This window comes from Moschus berezovskii, chromosome X (genome assembly GCF_049115385.1).
Source record: "Moschus berezovskii isolate FMDL1 chromosome X, NW_MosBer_1.0, whole genome shotgun sequence".
Classification (NCBI taxonomy): Eukaryota; Metazoa; Chordata; class Mammalia; order Artiodactyla; family Moschidae; genus Moschus; species Moschus berezovskii.
In genome coordinates this window covers 145349986-145359546 of record NC_142488.1, presented here as the reverse complement: position 1 = coordinate 145359546, position 9561 = coordinate 145349986, and the positions used below count along the sequence as shown (strand labels likewise).

The window sequence follows — 9561 nt, the reverse complement described above, 5'->3', positions numbered from 1 at the left end:
GAGCAGCTTGGCACAACTGAATCCAGTGAAGCCTGCACATTCCTGAAATCCAGCATTTGTGCTCCTAGGAAACTGTGACCAGTCCACTCAGTGATGGTGTATGACAGTGTCCTCACAGTGTCGCTTGTGGAGGCGGGAGTCAGAGCCACCTAGAGGTCCCACTGACTGTCCTTCTGTTCTAATGTCAGACCCTCATGTGCATTTGGTTAATTCATGAGTTTCTCCTTGTGTATGGATGACAGAGGAAGTCAACACACTAGACCATTGCTCAGTACATTCCTTGGGCTTTCCTCCCACATGTCTGACCTACTCTACATACCCATGTGAATCTTGTTCTGCACTAACACGGCTTTCTCCAAGGATTATGGTGAACCCTATTAATATCTGCCAAACCAACAACTAAAACTAACAATGCCTGTTCACGGCTCCCGCTTTGCAGCTCCCACAGAGGAACCTGGGATAGAGAGCTCATTTAGTCATCTGTAAGCACCTGCCAGGCTATACTTCCCACTTGGCTTTTGTACAGGATCCCTAGTCCAACTCCACACTGCCCTTTAGTCAGAGAAGCTGGCCTACTCTCTTCTCCTCCTGTTTATTCTATTTATTTTTGCCAGTGTTGGGTCTTCCTTGCTGCACACAATCTTTCTCTAGTTGCAGGGAATGGAAGCTACTCTCTAGATGCTGTGCACAGGCTTCTCATCGTGGTGGCTTCTCTTATTGCATAACACGGGCTCTGGAGCACAGGCTCAGTAGTTGTGGGGCATAGGCTCAGTTGCTCCATGACATGTTGGATCTTCCCTGAATGGCATTGAAGCAGTGTCCCTTGCATTGACACGTGGATTCCTGTCCACTGAACCCCTCATGTTTTTTTCTCGATCTGTCCTGAATTGTAAGCACTTCTCTAACCTCTGTTTTCTCCTGGATCAGAAGTATGTATGTGTGGGCTTAATCATGTCTGACTCTTTGAGACCCATGGACTCTAGCCCACAAGACTCTGCTCTGTTAGGCATTTCCCAGGCAAGAATACTGAAGTGGGTTCCCATTCCCTTCTCCAGGGGATCTTCTCCATCCAGGGACTGAACCTGTGTCTGTTGTATCTCTTGCTTTGGCAGGAAGATTCTTTACCAGTAGCATCACCTGTCTTTTGAAAGCCTGAACGAAAGTGTGGGGCTTTATAAATTGGACCACCTGAATCATTTCCTCTACAAGTTCACTGACACCACCCACTCACACCTGCTGCCTGTCCTTTCCCACTCCTTTCAAACAGGTGCAGCTTAGCCTTTGCAGCCTTTGACACATCCCCCTTGCCATGTGTTTCAACCTAAATATCAGCTTTATTACTCATGAATCTGAATGGCAAGAACGTGGCTTGGGCAGCTTTTGTTGTTGTTCAGTCACCCAGTCCTGTGTGACTCTTTGCGACCCCATGGATTGCAGCACATCAGGCCTCCCTGTCCCTCACCATCTCCTGGAGTTTGCCCAAGTTCATGTTCATTGCATCCCTGATACCGTCCAGCCATCTCATCACCTGACGCCCTATTCTCCTTCTGCCCTCAAATTTTCCCAGTATCAGGGACTTTTCCAGTGAGTCAACTGTTCCCATAGATGACCAAAATAATGAAGCTTCAGGTTCAGCATCCATCCTTCAAGTGAATATTCAGGGTTGACTTCCCTTAAGATTGACTGGTTTGATCTTCTTGCTGCCCAAGGGACTTTCAGGAGTCCTCTCCAGCACCACAGTTCGAAAGTACAGATTCTTTGGTGCTCTGACTTCTTTATGGTCCAGCTTTCACAAGTGTATGTGATCACTGGGAAGACCATAGCCTTGACTCTATGAACCTTTGTCACAGAATGATTTCTCTGGTTTTCAACACCCTGTCTAGTTTTGTCATCACTTTCCTGCCAAGAAGCGATCGTCTTGTAATTTCATGGCTGCAGTCACCACCCACGGTGATTTTGAAGCCCAAGAAGAGGAAATCTGTCACTACTTCCACCTTTCCCCCTTCTGTTTACCATGCAATGATGGGGCCAGATTACATGATCTTAGTTTTTGATAACATGATCTTAGTTATTTAGTCCATGCCAGCTCTTTCACTCTCCTCCTTCACCCTCACCAAGAGGCTCTTTAGTTCCTCTTTGCTTTCTGCCATTAGAGTGGTATCATCCGTGTATCTCAGGTGGTTTATGGTTCTCCCACCTGTCTTGATCGTGGCTTGTAACTCATTCAGCCTGGCATTTCTCATGATGTGCTCAGCATATAGATTAAGCAAATAGGGTGACAGACAGCTCTGTCATACTCTTTTCTCATTCTTGACCAATCAGTTTTTCCATACAGGACTCTGTTTCTTTTTGACCCGCACACAGGATTCTCAGGAGACAGGTAGGATGGTCTGCTATTCCCATCTCTCTAATAGCTTTCCACAGTTTGCCATGATCCACACAGTCAAAGGCTTTATCCTAGTCGAGGAAATAGTGTGAGATGGTTTTCTGAAACCCCCTTGATTTCTATATAAGCCAGTGAATGTTGGCAACTTGATGTCTAGTTCCTCTTCCTTTTCTAAACCCAGCTTGGACATCTGGAAGTTTTTGGTTCACACAATGCTGAAGCCTAGCATGCAAGATTTTAAGCATGACATTACTAGCATGGGAGATGAGTGCAATTGTCTGATGGCTAACACATTCTTTGGTACTACCCTTCTTGGCAGTTGGGATGAGGATTGATCTTTTCCAGTCCTGTGGTCTTCCAGATTTGCTGACATAATGAATGCAAATCCTTGATGGCATCCTTCTTCAGGGATTTGCAAAGTTCTATTGGAATTTCATCACATCCACTATCTTTTTCAACAGCAGTGCTTCTTGGGCAGCTGAGCATTCAATTTGCTGACTTCCTCCAGATGGAGACCTGGGCATGGCCACCTGGGGGGAAGTATGGGCTCCCCGAACTGATTTACTTGCCCAGGCTGCTGCCTCCCACTGTCAGGTTCATTCCCTGTCACACTCTGATATGTGTGACAGACCCATTTTCTTTCACACACTCTCTTACATTTATTTTCTCATACTGAGTCAGGTTATCTGTCACAGACACTCATTCTATAATATTCCTGCGTCACTCTTTAATGCTTTTTCCATCACACATATTCTCTCTCACACCCTATCTCTCTTAGAATGTATCTCTGACACTCTGCCACACACTCCCTCTGTCATGGCTTCTGCATCCAAATCTCTTCCTGTCACACGCTTTCCCTTTAAATTCCTGTTCCAATCACACATTCCCTCTGTCACACTCACTCAAAATCATTCACCTGTCACAGTGTTAAGCTCTCTGTGAAACTCATTCTATCATACACTCTCTTTCCTTCATAGTTCGGTCACTGTCTGTGTCACACACATTATTCATCATTGTCATTATCATTATCCTTTGAAGATCTCACCATTCAAACCCAACTTAAGTCCAGTGCCTGATGGAGCACTGCAGTCATCATAGTTTTGAGAAATGCAAAAACCAAAATGTGCAAGACCTTAAGCTGCTGGTGTTGGTGAATGAGTGGGAGTGTGTGATTTGTTTGGATGAGACCTGCATCATGGGAGACAGGACACCGACATAACCATACTGTCTGAAAACTGACATGATGGACAAATACATGGAAAGCAGCTGAACCAGCTCATGGACCATAGTGCTAGCTATCACTCCAGTCAAAGAGCACAGGTATAGATGTGGAGTGGGCAGAGGGGGGGCGCTGGTGGGTTGTGTAGCTTGGTCCCTTGCCCTCGACTCCCACCTTATTCTAGTAAGACCCTTCTGCAGCATAGGTTGGAGAAATCAAAGTTGCATTGTGGAACTAGCTTTAGGCCTTGATACTGGAAAGCCATCATTTGTGTCTCGGTGGCATCCTTATGGACACTTGGTGGGTTCCATCCCACGTGGTATGGGCCAGGACTGGAGGGGCCCGTGTGCACAGCTGTATCATGGGCACCTGAAAGGAGTGTGGCATTGTGCAGGAGCCAAGTCCCTCCAGCCTCACTGGGTCTCCATAGTGGCCTGTGAGGGGAGTCTGCACAGGCACACTTTTGGTGACCTTGTGCAGAAGGGGAGGGACTTTATGAGGGGCTCAGTCCCTCCACCCTTGTGCTGGCATCTGTGGGAGATGCACGGCTGCCATGCATCAGGCCGCAGGCGTCGGGTGTTGGTGCTGGTGGTGCAGAGGGCCAAGATGACCAGCACAGCTCCAGAATGTGTCCTTTCCAGAGTGGTTCAGGCAGCGCTGAACGTGAGGATGGTCACTGGGCCCCTGAAGGCCAGGGTGGGCCTGGCAGAGGAAAAGCCATGATGAAAGATGATATGATGAAAGAGCTTGTCCCTGAGGTGAACGGGCACCACATGCCCCAGGACCTGGTGGAGATGTAGCACTCTTGGCTGTAAGGCCTAGACGTGGAGTGCTGGTGCTGTATCCTTTTCATGGAGCCTCCCTGGGAAGGGTCAGTGGTGTGGTGGTAGGAAACATGCCAGCAGTCTTAGGAAGGGACAGAAGGGAGCACGGAAGTGATCCAGGGTAGCAGGAGTGGGAAGCCTGGCAGGAAAGGGGGTAGTCAAAGCTTGAGTAGCCTAGAGGGTGGGGAAGGTGGACCAAAGGGTAAGGGTGAGACCCCCCTCCCAGGTGAGCCCCCTCCTAGGAGAGACCCCAATCCCAGGTGCGTTTAGAAAGAGCAGGCAGCCAGCAAGTTCGCCCCCTGCAGGGGGTCACCTGGAGGCCTGCCTTCTCCCCATGGGGTGCCCCCCAGTGCTTCCCTTCAGGAAGACTGCTCTTAGGAGGAAGGCAAGCGGTGCTGGCCTCCCATCTGCACCACCATAGGCCTCGGTAGGTGGGTCCCTGTTGAAGCAGGTCCAGAGCTATTCAGGATCAGGACATGTGAATAAAATTGTTTTTTAAAAAGTTATTAAAACTATCCCATGAGTGTAAAGTAGTTTCCTATTCATGGCATGATCCCAAAGGTAATCTTCAAGGAAAAATTCCAAGAATGCCCCAGATGGAGTAGCCTTGATGGGGCAGGCTCCAGGGCTGGGTGCCTGCTAGTCACCCAGCAGGAAGCATGTCCCCCGAGGAGTGCTCCTCCCCTGAGGCCCTCAGCCCCCACTGCCCTGTGGGTCCCCTGGCTCCCCGCTTCTCCCTATGGGCCCTGCCCCCACTGGCTGTCCCTTGTCCCAAGACCACCCCTTTGTTTCCCACTCCCTGGCCCCCGTGTGGCTCATGCCTTGGCATCTTGCACCCTGATCCTGTGGGGGCGGCCACTTCTTTCTCCTTTTGTTATGGTTTACTGTCACAGTCGTTCTGCTCTGGGTGGCACTTGGTGATAGATCACGTGTGCAAATGTGCAACACGCAGGAAAATGCCTTCAGACCATCCTTGTGAAGAACAGTGATGATGACAAAGTGCCCTTCCCTCCCTTCCTCCCCGTCCCTTCCTAGTTTTATTCTTTCTTTCCCTGCCCTGTCTTATCCACTTCCCCATGTATCTCTTTCCTCTCTCCTCATCCCCCTATAGTGATGACCCACTAACTAGATTTACAAGCTGTGAAGGAACACTGTCATCAGCCTATGAAACACTGGTGGTTAAGACACAGAGCTCGCTGTGGGAGTCGCTGGCGATCTAGTCGCTTGTTGATCAGCATCGTGCCATGGATCCTGCCCCATCACTGCAGCATTCAGAGAATTGGGGATGGCCAGAGGAGGCTAGGGTGGGGCAGGAGGAGGGGTCACCCCAGGGAGGCCCTCCTCACCACCTCACCTCTGAGGGCCCCAGACTGAGAAGGGAGGCTGGGATCCAGCCCCTTTCCCAATCTTGCATCCCCCATCTGTGTTGCAACAACAGCAATGGCAACATCCAGTCCATCACCTCTGGGGACTGAGACGTGACCAAGATCCTGTCCAGTGATGAGAAGTGTAGTAAGATGTGAGTGAGTGTCATCCCAGCCACTGCCGTGTCCTTCTCTGCTCACACTGTCATCGGCCCTGTCCCTCCTGGACTGTGTCTCAAGGCCCTAATTCGCACCATGCCACATCCTGAGTCACTGGGTCCTAGCGACAGATGATGCCAGGCCTGCAGCCAGGCCCAGGCATAGGGGCCAGTCATGCAGGGTCCCCAAGCCTTTTCTGGCTCTTGGGAGTGGGGCTTGGGGAACCAAGTGCATCCCCAGTGCAGGTTCATTACTTCCCCTGCTTCTAAGAGAGATGGGCCAAGAGAGAAAGATGTTATGGGACTTCCTCCAAACTGTCGGGCCAGTAACATCAAGAGCTGGGGCTCCACTCAGGCCGTCAAGGGGTCCAGGGCGGACACCGTCATCCTTCCCACTCCTGGACCAGAGCCTGGGTTCCCCAGGGGGTCCCAGGTGGGCATTGACCGAGGAGTCGTGGAGTTGGGCTGCGTGTCTGAACTCCCACCTCTGGCCCTCCAGAGGGTTAGTCCTGTAAAGAAATTCCCGCATCTGGACCCAACTGTGCACTCCGCAGCAAAGCCCTGGGTGGAGCAGGCACACCTGGGCCAGGGGAGGTCTGCCCAGGCATGACGCCTTCAGCCCATGGGAGTGTGGCGGTTGCCTCCCCGCCCACAGGGAGCTGGCCCCGGGCAGAAAGTTGCCAACTCTGGGCCCTGTACAGAGCACGACCCCCGGGGCCAGGGATGGGGGATGGGTCTGCAGAGCTCAGGCCTGGCCTGCCAAGTACAAACCTGCCCTGAAGCCAGCTAACTGCTGTGCCCCTGCTGGTCTTCACAGCTACTTCTTCAGCACAGAGGACCTGCTGAGGCGATGCCAGCTGTACAGGTGCATCCCCACCCCACTCCCCATGCCCCATCTTGACCCCCAACCCCGTCCACCCACCCACCCACTCCCCCAACCATGGGGCACTGTTACCCACCCCTGCCACGCTTTCCAGATGGAAAAAAGGTGGCAGCTGGTTCCTGCTGCGGGCTCAGGGCCATGTAAGGGGACTCCGCTGTGTGAGGGCCCCTGTGGCTTGGACCGAGCTGGTGCCTGCCCCCTGGCCCTTTCAGGTACACGGCCGTCCCCTCTAGCCTCCTGTCTCTCTGCCAGAGTAAGGGCTGCACATGGTGTTCCTTTCAGAGGCAGAGAAAATTGGGCACATCCCTGTGGTCACAGACCTACTATTCTCCTTGAATGGGTCACCTCTGCTTGTCCACCAGGATAATCCCATCTGTCCCGCCCCCAAATTAGCAAAGGGTTCTGGAGGCTGGCCGCCCACCCTGCCTCTGACTTGTCCTGTCAGGACGCTGTCCCCTTCCCACCAAAGGTCTTCGGTCCAGTGCAAGGTTTTCATGTCAGGATCCTTCCTGTGCCAGCAACTCATACCGGGATTTCTTCCAGGCTTTTGGAAGGCACCTTGGCGTCTTGTAGCCTCGGAAAACACCTGTTAGCTAAGCCTTCATGACGTGAACTCATTCTTGATCAGCGAGGCCCAGAGTGACAGCTGCGGATCACCCACTCCTGTTCTTGGCCACTGAGTGAGCAGCCCCTCCCGTCCGCTCGCTGGCTGTGGGAGAGCCTAGAGCCCAAGTGTTGAAGTTTTGGGAGCCCCTGCCTCATCCTGTCCCGGTGGCAGGCACTCCGAGGGAAGTGAAAGACTCCACAGCGTGTAGATCCTGCTCCCAGAGTGCTGGTTGCCTACTCAGAGGGACACAGCGCTGGAGACAACACTCCCCACACTCTCCAGGGACTCGCCCTGCCTGGGTAACCCCCAGAAGCAGCTGTGCTGGGTGGCCCCTGCTCATGGTGGGGATAGGGGTGTCTTGTGACAACTGAATCTGGCACCCATGGGGTCCCGGCAGGGAGACAGGCAGGGGGACAGCACCCCCAGAACTCCCCTGTAGGAGAGGCCGGCAGGCCACTCCCAGTGCTGCAGGTGAGGGTCTCGCCTGAGGTGACCCCCACCACCCTCCCTCCCTGCCCTCCGCAGTGCCAGCACAATGGACAGCTTCAACAGGCAGTGCCTATCCTGCAACCTAATGGACAGGTAAACCTTCTTCAGTGCCTCCTTCAGCCCTGGTGCTGACTTCCTCCTGCTCAAGTGTGAAGGTCAGTTCCCACCACCACCCGGACATGTCATTCTTAGCCTTGGGGGACCTGGCAGGTATGCCCCCCAAGGATCCCTGGGACCCTGGGACAGGAAGAGCCGCCAAAACACAGAGCAGCATTCCTGGATCACCTCTGTCTGGAGCATTCCTGATATTTTACATCTTATAAAGGGTTACAGCTTATCAGAGTGTTCTCTACATGCTATTGCAGTTAATCCTAAAATTCACCTACATTTTCCTTAAAAAAAATTTATCTTACACATTGATGGACTCAGGCCATCTGTAAAGGTAATAAAACAGTTTCAAAAATTATTATGTATATGTAAACATTGAGATACAAAAGAACACAGGGAAAAATTATTTTCCTAAAACCCAGTCCATAGATAATTTATCCCACGCTTCAAAAAGTTCTTGATCACACCAGTTAGCATACACAAAACAGCAGGCCAAGTCTCATCATGGACACAAAGAAATATCTCTGCATCTTGTCCTCATGTCTTGGAAAGGTAAGACAGGAACCCAAAGAAAGGTAAAGAATAATAAATATGGTTGTAACAAAATATGTCTCAAGGAAGAGCTTGATCTACTGAGATCATCTCATGGGAGGAAACTACACTGAGGGCAGAAACAGACAAACACCAGGAACAATTGGATCCCGGGGTCTCAGGTGAGGCATGAAGAGCCTTTTTCAGACTGTGATAGCCTTGATGGCCACTCAGTAGCTCGAGACCTCGTCCTCTCTTTATCAGCATAATCATCTGAAGTCTTAGCCCCTTCACCACCCAAGCTCAGTCCCAGACACTGTCCTTGGATGATGTGATGGGAGAAAATTGCATGTTGGTGGGGGAAGGGATCTGAAATGCAACTCTAGGCCCCAATCCCCTTGAAGCATCCTACCAGACTCCTCTTTTCCCATCAAGACCTGTCAACCCAGGGCAGGACCTTTGTGAAATTACGTGTTGGGAACATGCAGAGATGCACAGAGCACAGAGACTGGGGAGTGTGGTCAGCAAACCCACCAGGAGCGGGAGATGAGGGCCTGACAAGAGCTGCAGGACCAGAGATCTGACACCTTACCTCTAGGGGAGGACATGGCTTTACAGTGTGGAAGGTCGTGATGAAATACAGAAGGGAAATGGAAGTAGACCTAAAGAGGAAGTCCCAGAAATAATGGCTGGATGGGAAAGGTGACAGAGCCTCCCTCATTAAAGGTCTAGGAAAGAAGGCAAGTGTCGTTTCCCAGAAATAGGTTTAAATTCGAGGTAGACAGTGAGCTGGGGGCTTCAGGTTCTGTGTTGTCCCTGGCAGAGATGGTCATGGTTTGGGTCTCATTTTTGGGTTCTTGCTGATGTTCCCCAGAAGATGAGATGGTTGGATGGCACCACCAACTCAATGGATGTGAGTTTGAGCAAGCTCCGGGAGTTGGTGATGGACCGGGAAGCCTGGCGTGCTGCAGTCCATGGGGTCGCAAAGAGTC

The 9561-nt window shown here is 51.6% G+C and overlaps 1 pseudogene; it reads left to right on the top strand.

Annotated features, from left to right (window-relative positions):
• Positions 1-5673: 5673 nt before the first annotated feature.
• LOC148773527 (A-type potassium channel modulatory protein DPP6-like) overlaps positions 5674-9561 on the top strand; it is an 82402-nt pseudogene continuing 78514 nt past the window's right edge.